The sequence below is a fragment of the Hetaerina americana genome, unplaced genomic scaffold (genome assembly GCF_022747635.1).
Source record: "Hetaerina americana unplaced genomic scaffold, ioHetAmer1.1.p SCAF_42, whole genome shotgun sequence".
NCBI lineage: Eukaryota > Metazoa > Arthropoda > Insecta > Odonata > Calopterygidae > Hetaerina > Hetaerina americana.
In genome coordinates, this window is record NW_027287008.1 from 399,504 (window position 1) to 425,161 (window position 25,658).

The window sequence follows — 25,658 nt, forward strand, 5'->3', positions numbered from 1 at the left end:
AACCCGAAGGTCGGTTTGGTAGGTGATGGTAGAGAGTTCACCCAGTACTAAGCCCGACGGCGTGTGAAATTCACACATCAGGGTAGGGGGGCCAGTTCCTTTCCCTGTGCCGGTTATGGTTTCCCAGGAAGATCTGGTACCCGAAAAATCACATAGTTTGGGTGGAGCTGCAGGTGCCCAGTGCCTTGTGTGTATATATATATATATATATATACTATATATATATATATATACACACATCATATATATATGTATATATATATATATTTATATTATCCTTGCCAATAAATGTCTCTAGAAGACTTAGTCGAGGCGTCGCGACGCATGCTTTACAATCCACTCAAGCTTAATGTAGTCGGCCATACTTAAAGTAAATTTTGAGAGTTGCCATAAATTAGGCAGTTTTAGAGTAAGAATTGTTTGTCAGTCTTATAAATTTTTATTGCAGATCTGTAAGCCATAAATACAAACCATTTAGACATAGTTACTAAGGTCGGTTGATACTGCTTTAGGTTTTGTGTGCTCATCATTAGAGAAAAGTGACTTCACTGAAATTATACGGTGGATGCTTTATATTTACAGGTCTATAATTATCGATAATGGTCATCCGTGATTGTTGTACTTAATACGAATGTAGAAAAATAAAATGTAACAATTGACTGAATCTGGTGTAAAAGCGTCCTCTGCTTTAGGAAAAGATACCATCTGGAATGGTGGAACGCGACTTCACTGTAGCGTCAAGGCACAAGGGGAATAAGAGTGATCTTAGCTCGGGAAAGCATTGGAGAACTCATTGAGACTCTTTTTCGTCGGCATTTGTCATTTCTGCGTCGTCCATGCACCATCACACCGTAATCGCTCTTAAACTTCGTCGTACTGCTTGCGCGCCGAATTCCGAACAAAAGACTTTCGGAAATTAGAACGGGCATGACGTTCCATGATGGCCCGTCTTTGTAATCCTCTCCCCTCCACCCCCCGCATTATGCCTTTCTACTCCGCGGCCGGAAAATTCAGGAAGCGAGACGCTTTCCTCGCAGAGCAGGACGAGGAGGCATGCGAGAAGCAGGCGCCTTTCATCGGCCTCCCTGCCTCTTTTCCTCCCGACCCCCACCTTCCTTCCCCAATCTCCCTTTCTCCATCCTCGACTCCCTGCTCTCTGGTTTTAAACCTTCCCACACCCCACTCTACCTCCCTTCCATCACCGTTCGGAGAAATGGTTTCGGCATGTCCGGCGGGAGGAAAGGGATTGGTGGCGGTGAATGCGGTAGGCGCAATCCCTTTAACCGTGTTTCCACTCCCGGTCGTGTAAACAATCAGGATCGGAGGTACCGTGCTTTTTCCGTCCGCCCTCACCGCGTGCACACAAACTCACCCGCGGACCCGGGGGGGAAGAGTTTAGGTTTGGGAGGTGTATGTGTGTGGGGCGCGGGAGGGAGAAGTGACGATTCCCTGCGCGCCTCTCCACCCCCGTCACGCCCTCTTCCTCGTCCGCCCACCTACCCACCCACCAGCTCCTTTCCCTCCTCCCGTACTTTCAACTACTCTCGCCGCCATTTGCCCTCCCCCGTCGTAATTGGTATATTACGGAGAATGCAGCAGTATGCGCCAGGCGCAATTACCGCAAGTTTGGAGTCCTGCCTCGGTGGTGCGGGATGGTTATGCGGGTAAACTTGCCTTCTCGCTATGTGTCCCTCCGCCACATTTTCGCGTTCTCGCTCTATCCTCGCGTTTGTATTCCAGTCCGTGATACCTTTTCCTAGTGTATCAACGCGTCCCCGTCAGCTCGCGTTCTCTCTTCACTGAGAATTCCTTCTTTTTCGCCTGCTTCACCCTCGGGCCATCGTGGACGGTAATTTTTAATTTAGGGCGCCCGCCTTAGCGACATAAATGTGCCAGATGTTATGTCGACCATAATTTGACGGAAAAAGTTTTCACGGTAAAAATTTAGCTTGGTTATTTCACCGCGATAAATCGTTACCTCAGTTTAAGTATAAATTAACATTAGCATTAAATAGCATTCTAATCGTGAATCCATGCTCATAATGTACTCTGAAAGCCTAAATTCTGGGAAAGGTAGTAATTTACACCCTTTTTACATGAAATATCTCTGAATTTAATTGGTGAAATATTAACAGTGCAGCCTTGATAATACTCAGGTGAAAATGTTGATTCCGTGCAGACATAATACAAGTCCACTGAGTTTTCCTAAATCGGGCGATATATTGTGCCACTTTTAAGTTATTAAAAATTTAAAATCTAAATCCATCTATCTGTTAAAATCTATAACTTAGGATAAAATGTTTCCCCTCTTAGACAGTACGCTTATGAAGCATGATCGATTCTGAATTTACCGGTTTTTGTTCGATGCACAATGCTATTTCCTCCTTTGCATATGTAAGTTTTTCATAGATAATACACTGTTAGATCACAATTTGGCAGTTCAAAAAATACCCGTATTTGCAGTCTCTGTTTTAAATATTATGACTATACCGTTTCTTTGTTTCTGAAAGTAATTTGGGAAAAATGCAAATGGTATTATTTGATGATAATTGGTTAATATCAAATGTTAGATAGTTTCAAATAATATGGGTAAAACTTGGCCCATTGAGGAAATAGCTCTTCGCAGTTTAAGATTAAAATAAACATCCCGCTCGCAAAATCTTTATCATGCCGTTAAATTTAGTTGGCCTTTGTTTGTTATTATTAGTAGCGGTGAGGCAGCCGCTGTGCGACGGAGTATGTGAATCAGCAAAATAGTTCGATGACATAATTCTTGGAAATAGTTCGGCTATACCCTGGTTTCATACCGTAGCTAATGGAGAAATGTCGCTAGTGGTTCAGGGTCAATCCATAGGAGTAGGTAAGCCTCCTGTTCTTCTTGACATCGTCTTCCACTCCGCTATGTGGCCCCTTCCTCCCATCGCTTGCTCTCCCAGCCAACTTCATGGCGTCACATCGGGGCAGCCGTTTTTGCTTTGGCAAGCAGTTTAATAGGACCATGGCAACAAGCCTATTTTTCTTCCCCACGCTTATTACGGAACTCTCCGTCCCCGAACATGACGTAAACACAGGTTAGTCGAATAGCTGGCTGTTAATTATCCCAACAGGTGAACTTTATTGCTTCTTCGATGTAAAACTTACGTTCCCGTCTTTTTAAGCAACCGCCTTGTTAAAACTAGAAATTCCGATGCTTTGTTGAACGCGAATGTCAGGAAATTAAGGTAAACCTTGTTTGCGTATTTCGTTTCACAATTTATGAAGTAGCTATGCTAATTTGCCAATCATAGGAATCTTTGTGAACCTTAAAGTAATGTAATGATTCAGAGTATTCGTGCGAAGCGTAGCTAGGTTATCTACCTCTACATAATGCCCCGCAAGTCGCCGCAAGGGTGTGTGGCGGGGGTTGTTAGGTCACTAACCATGTATGCGCAATCCCAATCATGTTACCTCTGCACAAATAATTAGTTTAATTGTTCACTCGAATAATGTTAATCAAACGAATGAAAGTACTTACATGCAGCAGTATGCAATAAGAGGAGACATATATTCTAACCATGCTGTAGAAATGTAAAAAAAGATGGGTTTATTAAATTTAAAAAAATAACATGCAGGATATCGAAAAAATATATACTCTACCAATTATAATTATCTTCTACACGATTACTGTCACATCTATTTTGATCTCTCATGGCACGAGGAAAAAGCATTTTGAATCTATCTTTCCAAGCATAAATCTCTCTGATTTTACGTCGGTAATGTGATCTACCATAGTAAGTTGGGGTCTGTGATATGTCTTTAACAATTATGAAAGGAACTAGGTTGGGATTCAAACATGGAGCGAAGGATTAAAGCAGACATTAAATCTTTGGCATAAATTGGAACCAGGTCTCTTTAGCGATGATGTTAAAAATGTATTATTAGCCTAATCGTACTACGTTAGGAGAGATCATGGCAATAAAGTTAATTGAATAAAAAATAACAGATTTAATGTCAGTTTTCCCGCGAACATTAAGGGATTGTAATAACTGTAAAAGACCGCGTTACGGGGAAATTATTTTTAATTCTAAGTAACCTATAGGTTGTCAATATCTCATTTAACCTTTATGTTCTAGTTGCCCACAACTGTTCTCTTGTTTGCGGAAAAGTGAGACTCAATTAGATACTGTGGCGTATGTACCTGTAGCTATCATAATCTACATTGCATGAATTATTTTACGTGCATATGTATTGTTACTAAAAATAAAGAAATAGATTTTTGATGCTGTATGCCTGATGTTAAATCACCACTTGCCACGCACCCTATCGGTGGCAGCAGGGTATTATGTAGATTTAGATTTGCACGAAGCCATGCTATTGTTAACCAATCTGGCGATTGAAGTTTTTGAGTTGATTATTACGTATAGACGGTAGAAAACGTTTAACATTTCCGTTTTCAAGTAAAAACAAAAAAGAGGAATATTTAGATATTATTATAATATTTAGAATTGTTTTAAAACTTCGCTCCCATTTTTATTGTGTTGGGTCTTGCGCTTTACGCCTTCTTTTATATTTATCTCTCGGCATTAATTTTTGAATGGGAGAAGGCAATTATGATCTCGGTTCTCCTTACGGCATCCTACGTTGCAGTCGAAATGTGTGTCTTGGTGCTTTTTTGGCCCACCACCTTCCATTAAGGTTTCAATTCCCTAGTGACTCTCGCTTCCGTTAACTTGACGAGATTAAAAGGAATTCCAGCAATAGAGGCCGAAGGTTTTTAGGGGCACTAAACCATTTTTGTTACTCTGATCGAGTTGGATATATATGTCACATTGTCTTTAGGGCGCAATATAGAGAGGAAATTTAAGGGATTTCGTTTTAAGAGCTGTTAAATGTCAACATCGCCATTAAGAGGATTTCCGACCATTGGATATAGCGTACTTGAAGCCTGAATATTCTGAAAACAACTTAAATAATTTTTTTGCTGCATTAATTTTATCCTGTTTTTTTTTAAAACGGAGGCATCATTTTCTGAATTTTTTGAAGTGTGTCGTTAAGAGTGCATAATCCTAAGGGCCTTTTTTCCTTAAATAATGTGGAAACCTTTCCAAGCGTAGATAGATAATTTCTGGAGTATTTCCTGAGAAGATTTTCCATGTTAATCTAATCCTAGATGTAATTATTATTTTTTTAATATCAGCTTGACCGCGTGAAATTTGTTTTCACTTCCACTTCAACATAGTACCACGCAAGCCAGCGCTAGTTTGTGTGGCAGGGGGTGATTTCGCACGAGGCCTGCAATATCAAAAATGCAGTTTTTCTCGATTTTTAGTTACTATAACTTTATTAATGTGTAATAATTATAACAATTATCTGTTACTTTTTTTCTAATTGGGTTCGCCGTAAAGGTTATTTTTACGTAGACGAAAGAACTCTCACCTCGCTGCGTGCTACGAAAAGGCCTCTTTGTTAATGGACGAGGCAACTTGTCCAGTAGTTCCCCCTACCAAATGATCCCCCGCACTAGTCCTTTTTAAAGCGATTGATGGTAGGAGCACAATAAAACTCAAGTGCCTTCCTCGATTTTCGCCGTCTACAGAATATATCCTTCGGAGATCCTCGTGCAATGTATTTTCTCTTAAAACTGAAAAAAATTCCCATGTAATTGCATTTTCTACCGGCTATCAATTCTCAATCGTGATAACCTTCTGTCTTTATTTGGGCCTCAGGAAACGGCCTTCCCCTCCTTGACGGTCTCGGCCGTTAGTGGCGTGAAGGTTGCTTGCTGCTAGGGCTGTGCCTCGTTGGTAATAAAGCTTCAAGGGCTGTGTTTTATCGCTCTCCTCCTAATATGTACCCCTTCCAGAAATTACGCCTACACAGCCAGCAATCGATAGGTTAGTTCTATTTTCGTGTCAGCTTTCGATCTGGCTGGGAAAACCCATGCTGTTTGTTTTCGTGCTTGTCAAGTCGTAAAGAAAAAAACAGTCTTAATTTCTCTGAATCGAACGTTGAAAAAGACTGAAAAGTCTCCGGTCGTTCACCGTATGTGTGTTGTCTTCAGCCCGAATGCAAATCTAGCTTTCGCCCAAGGATCGATTCCCGCATCTGGCGAATCGATGGCGAAGCTCTTGACCTTTGTCCGTGCGTTGGATACTCCTTGCCACTCTCTCGTCATTTTTCACCTTTTTGACACGATCCTCCACTCACAGACGCAAGCACATCACCCTTCACTATTCTACAGCCATATAATGTAAACGTACATTGCTTGGAAATATCCAAATGGATGCCGCATGAAATCTGTCGACGAAATTGGATAAGAGGCATCCAAAAATGCACTGGGAACATTATATCACCAATAAGTATTAGTCGCATTTGTTACGCACTTTCAATGAAGTAACTTGAGAAAATAAACAATCGTAAGGTATGTTTTAATAGCTATGCTATGAACCGGAATAGCAGTGATGGGGCTTAGAATAAAAAAATCTAGTGCTTAAAGGCTTGAAGAAGGCGCAGAAGAACAAGCATTATTTTGTTTCATGATATTATCCCTCAAACCTCTACATGCGATCTGTTGTAAAGACACGATTTCTCAACAAGACAATCTTCGTGAATGCCTTTACCCATTATCATAGATTAACTATCGATTAACGGCTGCTTTCGGATGAGCCCTTAGAATTCTTAAATATAACCTTCGAAGGAAGTTAGAAACTTTAAAGCACTGTAAAAATTCCTGTTTCTCACTCTATTCCATTTTTCTCCACTCTATTCCACTTAATTGCTGCCTCCTTTCATTGTATTTTATCGATCATAACATTCTGCCTTCTACCGTGGGCTTCACTTTACAATTCTGTACCTATAACTTCCCATTTCATCTACTTTTCCTGTCATCATTGAGATTTACGTAGCAATTTCCTGTGGTCATCTACCATTCATTATGCTATAATTAAAGTCCAATCTGTTTAGCTTATATGAGCCATTTACCTTTCCACATATAATGTTACTTTATTTTCATTTTTTACATCTTTATTTCTGAAATTACATGTTTCGAAATAATATGACACATTGAGAATATTCACAAAAAATTTTTTGCATGTTCGAATTGACTTCATAAATTAAAATATTTTCGTATTTATGTTTTATTTTTTTTCGTTTTAAATTTTTCGCAAAATTAAAACTTTTTACGAAAATACGTATTTAAGTTATTCCCGCCATCTGTACGTGGCTATATCACCGTATCATATATTTTCATCTTAATTATAGTGCTTATGGCATATTTTTGAGTGACATATTCAACATTCTCATTGTATCTTTTTATTTAGTATAGCGATAAAGTTACCTCTTCAATATCCGTTGCACTCTTTTTGGAATTATGATAATTTTCTAAACATGGCCATTGCTATTTACATCTCTCAAAACCGTTCTTGTCATGAAGTTAGACATATTTTCATGAACCATCTCATTATGTAATCCGCAATAGTTAACGCCTCTTGCTGGGACATCGATAGCTCTTCATGCATTGTCGGCGGACTTAAATAAGTCATTCATTGTAGTCATTCATCAGGATATCGCTCAATTTTAAGGTATAACATATTTAACTTTTTGTATATTGCATTGTACTTTGCATTGCGTTTTCAGAGTTTTGACTTTTTTGATTGAATACGCCTCAGATGAAAGGAAAATGTATTCCGCTCCGTGCGCTTCAAGTCTTCAATTCAACCTTTTATTTCTAACATTCTCGTTATTTCCTAATTTTATTTTGACTAAACATCTATTCTTGTATTTATCGGAAGATTTTCCGACTTAAAATCTGATCGTCGAATATGAGCGTATGTATAAGCTGTTTGTAGCTAATTTTGATCACTATATTATATGTCGAGTCACGTATTGGTGGATGATGTTTCAGAAAAGTAAACCGTGTGAAGCTTGGCGATGATCTCTCCCGTGGGCAGACCGCCCCGTCGGCCGGCGAAACGGCAGAGCGAGCCAGGGAGCAGAAATAACATTTAATGGATTGCGATCGATGGAAAGCGCGCGCACACACACACACACGCACCCATACGGAGACACACTCACTTCCTCGCACCGCTTTCCTTCCCGCTCTTAGCGCGCGCACACGTCGTGTCGTCATCGGTGGAAGTCAAGAATAAAGAAAGAGAGAGAGCCTGGAGACACGACTTAGTGACAGGAGTGAAAAGAGGAGCAGTGGGGGTGGGGGAGCTAGCGGTAAAAATCCGAGCCGCCACCACCAGGGTGGGTGGATTCCTCTGAATTCCACTGCAGATGGTATCCTCGCCTCCACCGTCCCCTCACCTTCTACCACCCCTCCGTTCCATCCATTTCCCTGCAATACCCATCTTCTCCAAACACCGCCTCCCCCTCTCCTACGACCTACCCCCCCTACACCCTTGATCCAATCCTTAACCTTTCGTCCCACTTCCGCCCACGAACAAGGAAACAAGCATCTCTCTCTCTCTCTTCCCACCTTCTCCCGCAGTAGAGGAAGTTCTTCCTCATCTTTCCACCACGACCCTTTTCGCGCGCCGTAACCTCATCCCCACCCGCCCTCCTCAGCCCTCCTGCACACTCGTACCCATCTCCCCCGAGGGACATTGGAGAAAATGGAGAGTGCGGAGGTGAGAGGGCGACCCAAGGGGGGGAAGGGGAAAGGAGGTCACGGCTAGGGGGTTTAGAGGGGTGGAAATGGAATGTGTGGGTGTGGAGGAACGGGAAAGAGGAGGTCTTATTCTCGTACGCACGCCCGGCATACTCGCCCCGCACCAACCGTCCCTGCTCCCGCACACCCCCCTCCAACTCACTCTCACTCAATTCGCAGGTGATGGGCGAGTGTTTTAACCGGAAGAGATTGAGTCTGTAGTGTGGGCGTGGGTGGGTGGGGGGGGAAGGAGGGCACGCGTGGGACGTAGTCACGCACGCGCCCTCAGACCACGCACCCCACCCACCCCTGGTCCTGACCCTTGACCTATCCGGATGCCCACGCCATCGTCCCCACCCTCTTCCTAACCTGTCGTCACCTTACCTGACTACCCCCTCCTGCCCCTATGGTCCTCGTCAAGAACTTCCTCCCCACCGTGACCCCCGCGACCCCTGGAGACCCTCCAGGTCCATTGCCCTGTTTCAACTTTCCTCGCTATCTCTCACTGACCTCCCGTGGCGCTCTATCTGGAATGTCCGAGGGATTGATTATGCGGGTGGTGAGAGGGTGGGGATAAGTGGGCGGTTGGAACGCGGGAGGGATAGGGGAAGGGGATTTTGTCGGGAAGCACGCGTGACCTCCCGCTGAACGACTCCCTATTGCGGTCGCCAGGAAGCATCTAGTGGACAAAGAACTCCGATCCGACCCGATGGGTGTTCCCGCCGGAGAGATTTGCCTGCAATCCCCGAGCAGTCAGCACCTCCCCTCCCCATGCCTATAGGCCTCACCCCGAGTTCCCCCCTGTTGTTACGAATCACTTGTCTCATCCAATTTCAGAAAGAGTACCCGCTAGGCAGGCTTACCTCGCATCTCTTATAGGACATCGCCAAGGAAACAGGCTTTGAAAGGGTTTGGGGATTCGAGGAAGAGGCGGTAATTATTGTTATTTGGCCCAAACTTAGACGGGAATGAATGTGGCGCGAACTGAATTTCAATATCTCAAGAGCAAGGTCGGGTAAGGAGTTCAATAGTTATCTAGTTGTGAATCGTCGTTATGATTGAGAAGTGGGTAGTGATAAGTGAAAGGGAAAGTAGATGTATTGGCTCTGTCTCCGGTCAGCTGTCCCACGCAGGTAAAGTTGCTCTCAGGATCATAAACAAAAGGATAGAGAGTAGGGCAAGTGACTACTTAATGGATGATCAGTTTGGGTTTAGGAAGGGGAGAGGTACGCGTGATGCCATTGCAGTAATGAGATTATTAATCAAGAGGAATATAGAACACAACCAGGAGGTATTTGCCTGTTTCGTAGATTTCGAAAAATCGTTTGATAGAGTGAATTGGAAAAAAATAACGAGTATATTGCAGAAAATAGGAATAGATTGGAGGGAAAGGAGGCTAATCTGCAATCTTTACATTTCTCAGACTGCTCAGGTGCGAGTGGGGAACGGGGAGTCCGGATGGGCAGTGTTAGGAAGATTTGTAAGGCAGGGTTGCCCATTATCACCGCTGCTGTTCAACCTGTATGCATAGGAAATAATTAAAGAGTCATGGGAAGAACTGGAGGTAGGAATGAAAGTGGGCGGGGAATTCGTAAAATCAGTTAGGTTCGCGGATGACCAAGCTTTAGTTTGTCTGTCAGCCAAGGGGTTGCAAGCATTGATGAGTAAATTTAAACTTCAGTGCCACCGGTATAGGATGAGAATCAATATTAATAAAACAAAGGTTATGCGATTTTCTAGAAAGAAAAAGGCTAAGCTTAACATTAAAATAGGAGGGCAAAAACTAGAGCAGGTAGAACAGTTTACGTATCTCAGTAGTATTTTGGACCAACATGGTCAAAGTAGTAGGGACGTAAGGAGAAGAATTGCGCTAGGCAAAGAGGCTTTTACAAAGAGGAGGGAGTTGATGACAGGGACGTTGAGTGAGGATGTTAAGAAAAGACTCGTAAAAACTTTGATAAGGAGCGTAGCTATGTACGGCGCGGAAACGTGGTCACTGAAACAGGAGGATAGACGTAGACTGGAGGCTTTTGAAATGTGGGTGTGGAGAAGAATGGAGAAGGTGAAATGGACCGAGAAGAAAACAAAGGAGGAAGTACTTGGTATAGTGGGCGAAGAGAGGGGTTTGTTGGGAGCAATCCTATGGAGGCAGGAAAAGTGGATGAAGGGGGTATTGACTGGCAGCGGGATGGTGAAGACTGTGATTGAGGGGAGAATGTTAGGCAAACGAGGAAAGAGAAGGAACAGGATAGGGATGTTGGACGGGATGAAGGGAGGAAGAAAGTACTCAGAGCTGAAGAGGGACCTGATGTAAAGTAGGATGTTGTGTTTTGCTAGGGGTCACAAATTATTTAATTAGTAATTATGTCCATCCAAAAACCTACTTTAACCGGAGATAACCTAATAATATACGAGGGTCATCCGGAAAGTAGTACCCGTTCGTGAAATAAAGACACAAAAGTAAATATTAACAAACATAAAAAATTTTATTTGAAAGAGGATACTTTAAACTACTTCTCAACATAATCTCCAAGCAAATTAAGGCATTTGTCATAACGTGTGACAAGTTTCTGTATTCCTGCTGCATAGTCCTTCGCCGCCAGCTCATTGAGATACGCGAGGGACCCATCTTGCACAAATTTTTGCATAATGCAGATGGTGTTTAACAATTTCATGAACAATTGTTCGAGAAACATTGGGAAAATGCTCACAGATGTCATCAATTGTGACGCGCCGATCGTTCCTCACGAATTCGTCAACTGAGCTCACCAGTTGGTCTGTAATGACAGACGGTCTCCCCGAACGCTCATCGTCGTGTGTGTTCCCCCTCCCCATGTTGAAGTTGCGACACCACCGCCGAACAGACGACTCGTCCATTACATTGTCTCCATACACCTCCTTTAATTGGCGATGAATATCACATGGGCGAACGTTTCTTGCATTGAGGAATTTAATCACTGCCCTCACTTCACAACTGGCGGCGTTCTCAATTTTTTTAAACATTGTAAACAATCACAGAAACAACACAGGCAATGCTAGCGTCACGCAACTTGGCTCAGAGAAGGCAGACAAGCCACTGAAGCTATCTGACCTCGTCCAGCGGCTACTCGCGTCGTCAGCACTTCATGCGGCACGAACGGGTACTACTTTCCGGATGACCCTCGTATATATATATACATATATATGTATAATTTATATATGTATGTATAATTTATATACGTATGTATGTATAATTTATATACATATGTATGTATAATTTATATACATATGTATGTATAATTTATATACATATGTATGTATAATTTATATACATATGTATGTATAATTATATATATATATATATATATATATATATATATATATATATATATATATATATAGAGCATGTGTGTATGCGTGTGTAATTACACCACAAACCGTCGAACGGTCGTGTGACAGGGGTGTAAGGTCACCAGCCATTCTGTTCTACTACTACCACACACACATGAGCACGTGGAAGGGGTGGTGTTGCCCGTTATACATGTTACGAAATTTATATAGCTCGTCATTACATCATTAAATTCTCAAAACTAGCCGTTTTATTCTCAATCTCTCTAATTTTGTGACAATTTTTCGTCCTGCCGATGTCATTAGGAGGCTGAATTGTAACGTTTGGGTCGGATTAAAATGCACACGATTGATATTTTTGCAATTGGTTTGATCCAACTCTTGAGTCTTTTGTATACTTAAAGCTTCCCATTACACATCTTGTGATACATCTGTGACGCGTTGTGTTCTTTTCTTAGATTTTTTCACGAAGCAGGTGACCCCTTCTGTACCTTGTTTAATTCTGTTGTGTTTTTTAGATGGATCTCATATGCTCGCCGCATACTCTATGTAAGCTCTTACGAAAGACAGAGAGAATGTTCTTTTCTCTTTTTCATCGTTACAGCTTCCAACTTTACGTTTGACGAATGCCTGCTTCTTGAGAACTCCTCCGCTAATTGTGCGTATGTGTTTTCTTCATGAAGATCCGATGCGATGGTGACCCCCAACTATATTTCGTGACCTGCAGCGTTCATCCAAAAATATCCGATTGTGTGAGTTGGTGAAGCCTGCTTTTGTTATTTTTCGAGATGTACATAACCGTCCATTGTTTTAGCACGTATTTGATTTCAAACGCGTGTATCTTTCATTTTCCTGTACACCTCACTTAAATGTCGTTTAAATTAATGCTAAGTGCTTGACGATTTGTTCCATTTGCAATTTCCCTGTATATTACACTGTCGCCGGCAGACGGCCATACGTTGCTTTTAATTTTTCAGTTGAAATCATTAATGTTAGCAAGAATGAGTAAGTTTCCTACAACTCCACCCTGAGGGACACCAAATGTTACTTATATACGGTTATAGTTTGAGCCACATAGTACTAAATTTTGCATTTTTAAGAAAGTCCTGGATCCTGTTCATGAAATGATTGTTAATTCCGTACCCATTCAACTCGTGTGCCAATATTGTTAGTAGGACTTGGTCAAAAGCCTTTTGTTCCTTTCCTACAGTTGCAGGATATTGTGTATAAAACACCCCACCTCGTTTTACATGATTTCTTCCTTCTATGAGTATGAGTCATCCCAAACGCTGGTAGTTTTTATAATATTTTTCATTATTTTAAGTTTACTTATATATTTTTTATTACTTTACTATTAATTGATCTGAAAACTTTCCACAGTGCTCTCTAAGCTATAAATGTGCCTGTTGTTTCGCAAGTCTGGTTATTATACTTAATATTTTCTTAGAGAGATATTTGCAATTTATTTTCCACATATCCCGTAAGATATTGAAAAATTCACTCCGTGTAACCTTGATTTAATGTATTCCAATGGATTTATACATTTCAAATACACATTTTTCCATGTAAGTAAAAAATAATCGGTATATTATTGCCAAAGAAGCCTTTAACATTGAATTAGATTGTATTTTGCTTGATTTAAGATGATCCAAAAATATGAGCTTACCGTATAGAATAGTGACTCCAAGGTATTCAATTAGAGTGCAACAGCCATTTTCTCTCACATTCAAAGCTCTCGAATTGCATCTTGGGCCAATTGTTCGGCAATAACAAGGAATACTTGTCAATTGTAAGACCCCCGAAAACTGAAATAGCCATTTTTTTTGTTTTTAAATTTATCATCAAACAATTTATTTTTTTAATCCATTACTTCCTAAATTTAAATGGCAAACTGTCGATTCAAATGTACTGATAACATTTTTTGTGTAAATATTTAATCAATATTTACTTTTTTTATATGTAAGCCCAGTGAGCATTATTTTATTCAAAGTGTTAGAGATCTGCTGCGATTTATTTCGGTCAGTAAAGTATTGTCAATTTTCTCTTAAAATCAAAATATATATACTGGTAAAAAAGGGTTTATTTGCGTTCCTTCGTAATAATCCTACAACAAGCGCATCTTTTTTTTCTTCTTTTTCTCCGAGCATTAGGGACGCGTGCGTATAATTTGAAATTCCGCTGCTCTTCATAGGTTCTGGAATGCATTTGACACCATAAAGAATGGTGCTTTGAAAACACCTCCTGGGCGGCGCCAATTTTTTAGAAGGAACGCAAGGTCGGACGGTAATGAGGGCATGCATCTTACAGAATAAATAGAACGCCATTTCGCCGATAAATTAAAATTTAAACATCGTTAAAGTGTTTCCTTTGGAATTCCGTATCTGATAGTCAGTGCATGATTTAGAAAGACATTCAATTTAAAAGTTAAAGTGTTGCTTAGCTTAGAAACATCTTACATAAGTAGAATATATTTAAGTTTCCAAGGCCAGAAATTCCTGCACTTAAAGCCAAATCCGCTGAAACGATACATTCCTGCTCTCCATTCTCACACTAGGTCTCTGGCATTTACTTGCAGCATTTGCCTAAAAATTCAGATTCATCAGAATTTTGTATTCATGTTATCATACTTAAAGTGTACGAATGTTCATGTTCAACAATCAATGATTTAAAAAAATATGACACACTATCTGACGTATATCTTTATTTAGGCGGTGTAGCTTTTACGTATATAGGTACCGTATTGGTGTATGAAACAATATCTGAAAAAAATCAGTCAATCTTGTTTTTGGCGACAAATAAGCATTCATTTAAATGAAATCCACAAAGTAAAACGATGACCTCTCTCTAATCCATTTAATTCGTATTTACTCACCGGTTACATTCATTTCGCCTGTTAGAGGTAAGAGGGACTACAGTAGCAGATGACAAAAAAGTTCACAAAAACCGACATCAGGAATTACTCATCCCTTAATCCTGAGTTTTTTTAATAATTCACCTAAGTTATAATAAAATCAATCCCTTTTTGTTACGTCTCAAAAGTACTAGTTGAAGCTCAAGTACTGGTGAGCATGGGACCTTCCTTCGTTTGCATTATATAACACTTTTTAATTATTTTATAACATGTTTTTAATACGTGAACGGGGTATTTCATGCATGGCGTGAAATTCCCCCTCTGTACAAAGTAACAGTATATATGTACAAGGCCCCGGAATCGAATCCCGTCTCAGGAGTTGCTTGTGGGTTGTCTCGTACTTGTTATTTAGTGATTGATTATACTTCCACGAAAGACCAAGATCAAACTTCCACTAGAGCCCTCATTTCTTTGTGAAGGCTGGGGTCTCAACCATCCGGCTGCACGCCCATGCCCGGATTAAAGGATAATTTTTGCGCGTAGACAGAGAATAAAATTTATAGCCCGCCGTAGAACCATAATTTTGCTCTCCCATTTCTCATCCACTTTTGAACGTGCCTTTGCAGGTCTGGCCGCTGTCCTTCCATGCTAAGAAGGGGACGTGCCCCGGGCGGAGGAGAGGGCGCACCCTTGTGCTGCTGTTGCGTGTTCGGGGGGCGGAGGGGGAGGGGCGATTGTGGTGGTGGTGCGGGTGTTGGGGCGGAGGCGGAGCACCAACACCACCAGCGGCGGCGGGGGAGGCGGCGGCGCGGCGTAAGAGAACACGGGTGCCGGGGAGGGAGGAGACTATGCTCGGGTCGCCGCTGCCGCATCACCTGTTGCGAAACTTGCGGGTGAGTGTGAGACGACTCCCTAGCGCGCGCGAGCATGCTTGCGCGTGATCACGGCACCCGCATTGGACCTCCAAGTGGCAAGGAAAGGGTTTGTGTGGAACGAAGCGCGCGTGTTCATGTCGACTCGAGTGCATGCATGTAAAAATCACGGCGCGACCCTGGTGGACCCCCTCGAGGAAGCCATCCCCACCACCCACCTCATCCGTCATTATTGGCTCGTTTTCCTCCCTGGCCCGTGCGAATGGGATGTCGACTTCAGGAAACGCGGCTGTTGGGGCCAATAAAATGTATCGATTGACTTCTGTAATGGGTCGCAGCCACAGGAGAGCGAGCTGTCTTGCACTCATTAAGTGGTAATTTTGGCACACAATTCGTTGCTAGATATTCGCAGTGATTAGCGAACACGTTTACTAATGAGCATTTGATAGTACCACTTTCGCGCGAAATAAAATTCTTAATCTCTACCATATGAGTTATATGTAACCTATAATATCCTTCATTTCTTCTTTTTCTTCAGAAAGTGATTTTGAATGGCTGGGAGAATTTGTTAACTTGGGATTTTTTAGATTTAAGTCATTGTTGTCGGTTCTTTCGTTGTTTTATTTGAATTTTTAATATTTTATTAAATTCGTATGATAACTGAATTTGGAGTGTAACAGGTTAATGTTTTAACTGAACATTGAGGACTACCTACGTATGATGCCCCGTTGGGTCAGTATTACGTTTTTCCGAGGCCATCTGAAATTATCGATCGAAGTTGACTAACATAATGTTTGTCTATCCCTTCCCATGTATATGTTGGCATTCTGATTGAATAAATGAATTGGTTACACTATATATTAAAACATACCTTTCTTGCTAGAACATTGCCTTCTTATCCCTAAATTGTTTGTTGTTTCGGTTCCCACGTAATTAAAACAAGCGGGAATACTTGCATGAAGTTAATTGGGAATAAAGTTATCAAGTTAGATAGCACGCAGGTCACATACAGGTCAGCATCAAGTCCTGAAGTATATTGTACTCAGCTCTCTCAAGTATTCTTGTGCATTTCTCTTGACTAAGGGTTCCTTCGAACGAGGCCACTTAGTAGCATCGCCATGTGTATTATTAACTTGAGATACGCTGGGGGCTTAAGCCGGAGCCACGGATAAAGGAAAGTAGCGCTGCAGACCTTGTGTTTAGTTGACTGATCCGCCTGCGATTACTACAAAAAGTGACTCATCGTGAAACGAGGAATTGAATTTTAGGTGTCAAACGAGACTGCTGCCACACACAAAATATTATATTAGAATTCACGTGGCACGAATAATATGCTGCCAATGGAATACTGTTGAGCCAGTCCGTCCTAACCGACACGACTTCGTGGTAACCAATCCTAAAACACATGAAAAACTTCGTGATTATAGAGACCAATTTGGTTATATCACCAATTAGGCCATCTGGTGATGGCTCTGTGATTCGAAAACTGGCTCGTGGAAATGAATGTAATCTTCTTTTCCCATTTTTCATCGTACTTGTATACTGCTTCGCCAAACAGAATCGCCAAAAGTAGTGTTTCTGCCAAGTCCATTTTTGTTTTATTTATTTTTTACAATTAAATTTAGCAATCAATCAGGTGGCAGGGTGCAGTTAAACCAATTAAAGTATGCTATCAATCAATTAAGACACTGTTAAATCGACCAACCGAAGGTACAGTGACACTAATCAATATTTAAAATTTACCTTTGCAACAAAAACATAAAATTCACAGTTACAAAAATTACCCAGAAAACAAACAATAATGAGAAGTAAGTCGGGTAATAGCCAAGCCGGTAATAGACAGATCAAATTCATTGGAGAGAAGAAGTAATTAAGTCCAGTTGTTTGGCCATTCTCTTCTCGAATCTCTTACTGCAAACGTCTACTGATGTTTGCAGTAAAAGATTTGAAATCATCTCCAGGTGATTTGTTCTAATCACTTACAGGTATGCCCTTATTTGGGAAGGAGTGCTTAATGATGTCACTTCTTTGAGTGAATCATTTTTGTTTATGTAAATGATCTCCCCTTCCTTTGTAGCATCCAACTTGTGCTTTTATTTGACGTCTACCCATGTCTCATTCCCCGCCGTACAATTCAAACATTTTCCCCGACTTTCCAATTTTCCATCTTTTCTCTAATCTGTCCAATCACATTTGCCTAATCATGTCACTAACGCTATCTTCCCCTTAGGATTTCACTGAAGTAAAGCGAGCGCCTTTCCTTTGGATCCTTTCAATTGTTTCCTCTAATAGATTGTGATGAGGGTCCCATAAACTTAATCCATACTCTATTATAAGTCTTACTATGACTAGACAGCCTGTAAACCTTTGTTTTTGACGATCCTTTGTTCATTGGAAGGCGAAAATATTTTAGCCGACGAAGCTTTATAAACGTAAAGCTTCAGACGCGTGTTAGTGCAAATCAGCACTTGTTCGTGCATCAGCCGAAGAGTGTTGGGAGGAGCAGTTGAACCGCTCCCGGCAAGTCGTCAAAGCAGGGTTGCCAGACGGGCGAGTCGGAATCGGCTCATAAGGCGCAGCAGACAGGAAGTCAGTTTCAGGTAGTCATAGGAATTAATTTTACCCCATTCTCCTAAAACTTAGGTAATATTATCATTAGAAATAAACCAAACGGTACGTGAGAACAAAACGATCGCACCAAATGTGTATGACGTAATGTTTTCTTTTGAATTAAAGCTTCCAGTTAGTTTGACTTTGGCTCCATTATTACATCGCAAAGTTTCTGGTACCCCCTACAAATTATTCATTTGGTATTATATCCATGTATTTATCAAAATAAATTCTGCATCAATGATTCGTAGTAATCGATGTTAGGATGAGGAGAGTGCACTATACCGGCGCTTTATATATAGCGTGTGGAACACAGTAGGTTCTGTACGTGTCGTTTTTAATGCATGCGTTTGGAGAAAGGGAAGGCGGGGTGACTTTCCCTGGGGGTTGAACAAAAGGGTCACCACTCTCTCCCCTTCTCTCGCGTTCCATGCATGCTTAATTCGCCCTTTTCCCTCCCGCCCTCCCCCTTTCCTCCGCCCCCTCCGACCCATCCGTCGGTCCCTCCGCCACAAGAGCACGACGTTTACGACAACGAGAGCAGGACGCTCTTTTTCTCGCCTGCATCTGGACGGCGGGAAGGGGGGAGGGGGGGAGTTCGAGGGTGAGTGAGAGGGAAGCCGAAGGGTATTAACGCAACATTTCCCGAGCACGAGCTTTCCTCCTCTTGAATAGGCGACCCATCTGCGTTCCTCTACTGCCGTCGACTTTGGGCTCCACATCCATATTTCTCTTTCCCCACGGAGCGTCGGAGAATACTTTTTTTTCTCATGCGACGTATTTTCCTCTCGTCCCATCCACCTTGCTTCGTCCCAACTGCTTTCTTTCACCCTCACCACTTTTCGTGACCTCGGGCACTAACTCATCCATTCCCCCCCCCCCCTATCCACGAGAACCATCTCTCCATTTAGCGCCTGAATAGATTCTCCTTATTTGGTAAATTTTCTTCTTTCCGACTTCTCCTATCTCTGCACCACTATTACGGCACCTCTATCTGTTCTCATAATATATTACTTCGTCCTCATCTTCTTTTGCGTCTGGATTCTATTATTTTGTCTCGGCTCAAATTCATATACTTTTCTAATACACCTCCGAAAAGATACGAAGGTCTGTTGGTATGAGACCTTTGACCCCATTAATTAAATATGTCATGCTCCTTACTGAAAGAACCGCCGAGCGTGTTTTCTGTTCTTGGAAGGGCAGCGCAATCCGTCTTTTTTGCAACAGTAGATTTCCAGCTCCTTCGGGCGTTCTTTCAACATCACAAAGTTTTTCTCCCAAAGAGTTTCCTGCTTGTTCTCGAGAGAGTGCCGCTATAATCGGAAACTGCATTTGAGCTCTTCCCGAGTTATTGGACGTTAACTGATATATAAGAATTATTATTAGCAAATCAAAATAAGGTTATTTTTACTTAATTTCATGTCAGCCGTAACTGAATTGCTATTTTGATTTTTTTATATCGTGGAAGTCATTTTCTAGTATAAAATATTTCAGATGCATGATTGGTTGAATAAAATCGTTCGCCGAGTTCATTCGTGATCGGTCAAGAGATTTTTTTAAATTTTAACATGGTTAAGTTATCCAAGGAATGGCGACATTTGAGATTTGAAGTAAATTGGGTGAGGTCACTGACCCTTCTTAGATCGCGTGCGTGTTCTGAAGCCTTTAGGGGTCTTGGTATTTATTCGGTAATTATGGACCTCGAATTCATGGAGTCATCTATGATATTTGGTGATCATATTTTTGGTTGTTATATGATGAAATAAGAAGTAATAAATAAACTCGGAAGGTATAGAATCGCCTTACACGTTGCTTATATGAAAGTTTATCCACTCTACGTCGGCGAGTCATTTGTTCAACGTTCCGCCATGTAGTTGGTGCTTTATCATACTCCTCTCTCTCTATCTACGTATCTTCATATTTGTTTACTGCAGGAAAAATATTAACACTCGGGGTTGCAATTAAGATATTATCAATATTATTCGGTCATAAATTTTAGTCTTATTATTGAGAAAATCCATGACTTTAAAAAAATGAAACTTTTAATTTTCACAGTTTTTCAAAGACGACTGATTTCATCGCTGATATGGCATCATCTGGTAAAAAGTGGTTCAAATACAGAAGAGCATATGTATATTTTTACAGGAGAGAGGGATATGTGGTAAAAGAGTCCTTCTCTCCACCAAATCCTTTCTGCTGTAATATATACATGTATATACTCTGTATTTGAACCATTTGTACTTGATGGTGTCGCCACTGTAATGAAACCGGGCTTCAGTAAAGAAAATACTCTGAAAATATTAAAGTCATTTTTGTTTTAACATTTTTAATCGGTATATCAGCTGTTTAGGGTAGTTTTCGGATAGACGCAGACTATGAAACAGTACAGCTTCAGGATTACAAGTTTTCGTGACTAAATATTTGACTTTAGATTTTAAAATTGATCGCGATCACCTAACTAGATTTGAGACAGAATAGATAGCTTTATTGATTGCGTTATATGACAATCGTGTTGAAATAATAGAGTTTATTCACGTAAACTAACCTTCCATTTTTTTAACTCCGAGGACGTAAGTCTGCCTTAAATTTCAATCTAGGGTATTGGAAAACTTTCATGGAGCATTGAACCTTTGAGTAGTTCTTTCGGGAATAACTTTAGGTGACTGAAGAGAAAGCATTAACTATATGCATAAAAACAGGTATACTAAGATTATGGAAGAGCATTGCGCAGCTCACTCCCAATAACGATGCACACAAATTCCCAAAATTTCGTATACCTTCTGGACTCATTTGCCGTGCCAGGAATAATCCAATGTTATTTGTTTTGGGCGATTATTTATTATTTTTTGATAAATCCCTAATTTTATATTGTACGCATGTCATTGTCATTGAATAAGACAATTAATGTAATGATCTATTAATTATTTAGTGAAATCGTATCTGGGCCTTCGGAATCTTTTAATGGATACTATTGGAGTACGATCTAAATGACCAGTATGCATATACGGTCGTTACCAAACGAATTCCGCAAAATCCATAAATATTTATAAGCTCTGCTGATTTTGACGTTATTTGCTGGAAATATACCGTATTCGATATAAATTATTGTTTCGTTATGTAACGAAACTTAAATTTTTTTGTATTACTTGGTGCCTTGATGTGAAAGTATTACGGAGACATGTTTTCACATATTATTGTGTATAATCATGTTTTATGCAGAGACGGCTCGTGTGCTTAAAGAAAATAAGTAAAAAATAATAAATAATAACTCATTTTGATATAGAAACTATAAATACTAATATAATATGAGTAAGGAATCGTTAAAGTTTATCGTTGAATTTGAAATTTTGTTTAATTGCGTTACAGACGGAAACATGATTGCTCAAGGTTTTCACAGTATTCAACGACTTTATGGCTACATTTATTCAATTATTAGTTTGAATTGTATCTTCTTCCTCCTTACGTGAAAATTTTGTAGATTGGCGAAAATAATCATTTTGTGTTACTAATAGACCCGATTATTATTTTATTGAAAGCTATAACTTTTCTTTTTCTAAACGCACTCTATTTTCGTTTGACGACAAGGACTACTGCGTACTTCAGTGGTCAACTCAAAAGTTAGTTTTGAGGTGTCTAAAAAGTTTCGAGTTTTAACCCTCGAGTGTAATAATGAGAGAGAGCTGTTGGTTTCAAGGTTTGTTTAAAAAGTATCGGGAAGAATTTTTTCCTGACGTGTGCGTGAAAAGCTGAATTCAGACTTTCGGTTGAGTGGGCGCATGATCGCAGATCGTATTGGTATTGATAAGATGACAGTGCGCACTGAAATTTTGAAGATGAGAAATATCTGCGCTAAACTCATCCCAAAGGTCTTGTTGGAAGATCAATATCAGAGTCGAGTTTCTGATTGCGAATACCTTTTGCAATTCGACGTGACGACGATTCCCCAATCCCGTTATAGTCCCGATATGGCACCAGAAACTTATTTCCTATTCCCTAAAGTGAAATACTCCCTCAAAAGACACCACCATGGGACTCTTAAGTGCCATCAAAGAAGCGTGCATGAGTGCCTTGAAGGACCTTCCGGAATATGCCTACCAGGGAGCCTTCGAGGTTTGGAAAATCTGCTGGCAAAAAGCCGCTGTCGACGCTCAAGGGATGTATTGTGAAGAATTTTGGGTTGTTTTAGCATTATCTGAAATATATCTATTTTCCGATACTTTCTATAAAAACCATATATAAAATGATGGGAATCGAAGATTCTCCTCGGCTGCTGTAGGTGAGGGAGTACTCCATAATGGTATTTCGAGTATTTACATTGAGGTAGATTTCTAAAGGCAAAGGTAAGTTAATTCCGAACACGACATATGGGGAAAGCTGCTCTATCATTTCCGCTCACCTTATCTCTCAATGGAAACAAAGACGAGGATACATCTCGCTGTTCTCCGCCTGATGGTGATCCGAACCTCAACCCAATGGGTTGGAGACTTTTTCAATGCTCTTCGTCCGTAGTAGTTCGCGGATAGGTTTAATCTGTGAGTGATCATCAACGTTGGCTCGAGTTTTCTTAGTTTCTCTGATCAGTCTCTTGCGTCGGGGATAGGTGCAAGAGACCATGAATAGAGATCGGAAGGGATGCGGATCAACCTCCGCTAGAGAGGAGGGGGTAGGATGTGAATAAAACCACATTTTCATTGGAAATTTTGATACTGCTGCTAAGAAACCTTAAGCGTTGGACAGCATGCCACGCGGATAACAGAAGACCGTGTAGACTACAAGAGAGAGCTTGTGCAAGAGTCCCGAGTCAACTACAAGTCTCGCTTAAGCATAGCGTTATGGAGTAAAAGACTTAGCGTTCCTAGCCGTCGTCCACTGAAGATTTTCTGGTAACCAAAACCACTTGTATTTCATTATTTTCTCTTATATTCCCTTTAGGAGTATTACATCAGTTTATCTAACCTTAAGGTTTTTAGAAAAATGTCTCCAATATTATATATTAACTTAATTTAATATTTATGTGTATAATAGTCATTCTCATCTAACTCTTTGTTGATATTTGGTCCTACCCAATTCATATTTCCCTTTGTCACTACCATTGTTGTCATAACTGTTTTAATTACAACATAGTAATTTTTCTGGTAATTCTATTTGCCAAAACACAGTTAAAAGGTACTAATAGAAAAAAGCTTAAGACAGTACTCGTAGTTTAGTACTTTGACGTTGAGGGGCAAGTATGTGCGTTGTTGAATAATTAATATTTCTTTAGAAGCCAAGCTATCATTAATTATTTTTTTCATTTTTTGGACCAGATGTTGTGCATGTTACTAAACCTACTTTGGTCTGATAGCACGCACCCAGTTTCTTAATAGAGGCATCTACTTGTAAAAGTCAATATATTTTCGTGAAGTTATCGCCATTGTTTTAATATTGACACTTTATTTAGGTATGCGGTGGCTAGTGTACAGGCCGTCCACCTAGAGGGCCCGGGTTCGAATCCCGGATGCGGCAGATATTTTTCATTGGTATCCCGATCCTTACTTCAGGTGCTTTGTGGAAAGAACTTTGAGTGAGTACGACGTCGGTCGGATGGGACGTTAAACTGCGGGCCCCTTGGCGTCTTTCGACGAGAGTAGGCTAATGCCGACGCCGTGTTTCTCTCCACCCTCCATCCTTTCCCATCCATCCCTAATGGTGCAAATGACCTTGGCTGTCGGTCGCCCCTAAAACTACTACTGCTACATTTAGCTAGCAAAGTATTTTCCACATTGCTCAATGATTGAAGTTGTATTAATAATTATCGATATTGGCTTATTTATTTTTATAAACCTAGTACTTTTACAGCTATTTTAATTCATCTTAAATGTATCCAATTTACTCTCGTATAAATAGTAGCGTAATAAGTCTCTGACATTAATTCGTTCACAAGTTTGCCTGTCGTTCAAGAAGCATCTTTTGATCATTAATGAAGCTATTGCAAGTTTTTATTTCAATAGTACCATATAATAATTTTCAGCTATCGCAGCATTTCTAATGAAATCAGTCTACCATTTGTGAAATGGATATAGTTATACCCACCTTTATTTTTTGGCAGTTACACTTCGGGAAGGTAATTTTTTCTTTTTTGACGCATTAAATCAAAGATTTGTCAGAATGTTTTCTTTTTTTGGAGGAATATTAAGAGAGCAGATGTTTAATCTTCCGTTAAACTCCAATATTGACCAAGCACGTAGCTCGGGACGTCCTGTCCATGCGTAAGTGTGCTTGTGAAGGGTAGATGTCTCTTTCACCTGCGTAATATCCTCTAGCCTCGTTCCTCGATGGCTTCTACTGGCATCTATCTTTCCTCTCGATCCATCAGTCGGCCTCTGTCTCCAGCCATTATTCAAAGGCCTTTCCCATCTCACAAACCCGTTGGGCATCAAACTTCCTTTCCCATTTGAAATTCCTTCCGGCTTCCAAAAATGTCCTGAAATACGGAAATCCTCACAGTCATGGTGATTTGAACCTCTCCCATTGCTGTCATCCGACCGGCATGTAATTACTTTCTTCAATAACTCGTTGAAGCATGGAAAGGGAAACTCCCCATCATTATTCTTGCCAGTTTATTAGACTGGTTACATGTTTGTTGCATTTACATATGTAGTAGAGCAAAGGAGGCAAGGTTAGGTCTATACTTGAGTTGATTTGCAGTCGGAATAAGGGACTTAAACTACGCAGTATTTTCCAGGCATGACTACATACATGGTTTGTATAAAAATTATCGAGAAAAGTTGCGGAAAAATAGATTTATTTTGGATATGGCCACAATGCCTCATAAGTCTTCAAAGTACATCCCGTGAGCGTCGACACACTTTTGCCAGTGGCTTTTCCGCAACTCGAAGGCTCCCTGGTAGGCATATTCTGAAAGGTCCTTGAGGGAACTCGTGCACGCTTCTTCGACGGCACTTAGGGCCCCATGGTAGTGTCCTTTGAGGGAGTATTTCACTTTTGGGAATAGGAACTATTCTATTGGTGCCAAGTCTGGACTGTAACGGGATTGGGGAATCGCCGCGTCGCAGAAAGTATTCGAAAGCAGAAACTCGATTCTGCTTTTGGTCGTCCGTGAAGACCTTTGGGACGAGTTTAGCGCATATCATTCCCGTCGCCAAAATTTCAGTTTGCACTGTCATCTTATCAATACCAATACGATCTGCGATCATGCGCACACTCAACCGACAGTCTGAATTCAGTACTTCACACACGCGTCAGGAAACAATTTATACCGTTATTGTTTGTATAAACCTTTTATATTAATTCATACCTTTGTTTTTGTTTTAATTAACTAATGATATACATGTATTAAGCTGAGATATTCCTCGCAGGAAAGTAT

At 40.7% G+C, this 25,658-nt stretch overlaps 2 long non-coding RNA genes across 2 annotated transcripts in view; both read left to right on the plus strand.

Annotated features, from left to right (window-relative positions):
• Window positions 1–15,558, plus strand: part of LOC139692850 (uncharacterized) — a 164,243-nt gene extending 148,685 nt beyond the window's left edge. The window contains exon 3 of the long non-coding RNA XR_011701800.1: window positions 15,437–15,558. This is a non-coding gene — a long non-coding RNA (uncharacterized lncRNA). The remainder of the gene's footprint in view (window positions 1–15,436) is intronic.
• Window positions 15,559–15,579: 21 nt separating this feature from the next.
• The window catches only part of LOC139692851 (uncharacterized), a 112,852-nt gene continuing 102,773 nt past the window's right edge, over window positions 15,580–25,658 (plus strand). Inside the window, exon 1 of the long non-coding RNA XR_011701802.1 lies at window positions 15,580–15,703. This is a non-coding gene — a long non-coding RNA (uncharacterized lncRNA). The remainder of the gene's footprint in view (window positions 15,704–25,658) is intronic.